The following is a 1293-nucleotide window of genomic DNA, read 5'->3' as shown; positions in this document are numbered from 1 at the left end:
GCTTTTCGGCGCTTTTTCGCACGAAATCGCGGCTTTTCCCCATTAGCGCCTATGGCATTTCGGCTTGCGAATGCTTTTCGGGTTACGAAAGCGGCGGCGGAACGAATTAATTTCGTAACCCGAGGCACCACTGTATAATGACTGAAAGATGCACAACAAAAGACCTTGACCACAAGTTCATGTCAAGGGATACTCTACATCTATGACATTTATTGAAGAAAAAAAACTCACACATCATTGCCCATCTGGTAAAATGACTAGGATAGTATAAGCAATTAAATTTGATCCAACATTTCCATCAAACAGCAGCAATATTACACACACACACACACACACACACACACACACACACTAAAAAACAAATTGGGTAATGTGTTATAAAGAATTTGGCCTGAATGTCAATGAGAAATTGCAGTAGTGTATATCAGTTTTCCAGTATATTGCATCACACTCATCATCTCAATTAAAGGCTAGGCCTCACCAACAATAGTGACCCTTCGGTGCCAGTTTAAATGACAGTTAATTAAAATTATTATAGCAATGAGGAAACATTTTATGTACTTTGGTTGTTTAAGCATTGTGCAACTAGAATTAAAACTAATTTGTAAATAGAACTGTCAAGTCTGTTTTTAAAACATTGACAAAAGTAAATTGCGTGTTTTCACTGGGCAATCAAAAACATGGAGCCTCACTAATTGAGTTTTCAAAGTATGCCTTTAACATTCAATTAAAAATCTATTTTAATACTACAGAGGTCTTCCACTGAAATTTATATACTGGGATGTACTATTTTGCATATTATAGTACATAAAAAGATTTATGAAATCAAACTTTCTGCTCTTAAAGGACATTGACTCTTCGCTTCAAGCACAAATAGATCCTGCAGTTTTCCTTTTACATAATTATAAATCATGTGCCCAAAGCATTGCCATCTCAACTGCTATGATATATGCGTAACTTATACTTGCAACATTCTGAAAAGGAGGATAAACTACATTCTGGAAAATCTCCATAATTCATACACATGACAAATAATAACATATTGACAGTATGGTGCTTTTTCATTTGCAGTTATGGAATGGTGGTGTATATAAAACTTATGGCTTGTACAGGGGGGGTTGTAATTTGTGATCTATGATGTTTTAACTGTTGTATTATTGCTGTAATTTGTGATCTATGATGTTTTAACTGTTGTATTATTGTTCACCGCTATGATCCTTGGAATAGCGGTATACAAATAAACATTATTATTATTATTATTATTATTATTATTATTATTATTATTATTATTAT

The 1293-nt window shown here is 33.6% G+C and overlaps 1 protein-coding gene across 4 annotated transcripts in view; it reads right to left on the bottom strand.

Annotated features, from left to right (window-relative positions):
• LOC121917254 (E3 ubiquitin-protein ligase CBL-B-like) overlaps positions 1–1293 on the bottom strand; it is a 93380-nt gene that overhangs the window by 20415 nt on the left and 71672 nt on the right. The window lies entirely within an intron of this gene.

Source organism: Sceloporus undulatus, unplaced genomic scaffold, assembly GCF_019175285.1.
Source record: "Sceloporus undulatus isolate JIND9_A2432 ecotype Alabama unplaced genomic scaffold, SceUnd_v1.1 scaffold_13, whole genome shotgun sequence".
In the NCBI taxonomy this organism is placed as follows: domain Eukaryota; kingdom Metazoa; phylum Chordata; class Lepidosauria; order Squamata; family Phrynosomatidae; genus Sceloporus; species Sceloporus undulatus.
This window is presented reverse-complemented; position numbering and strand designations above follow the sequence as displayed.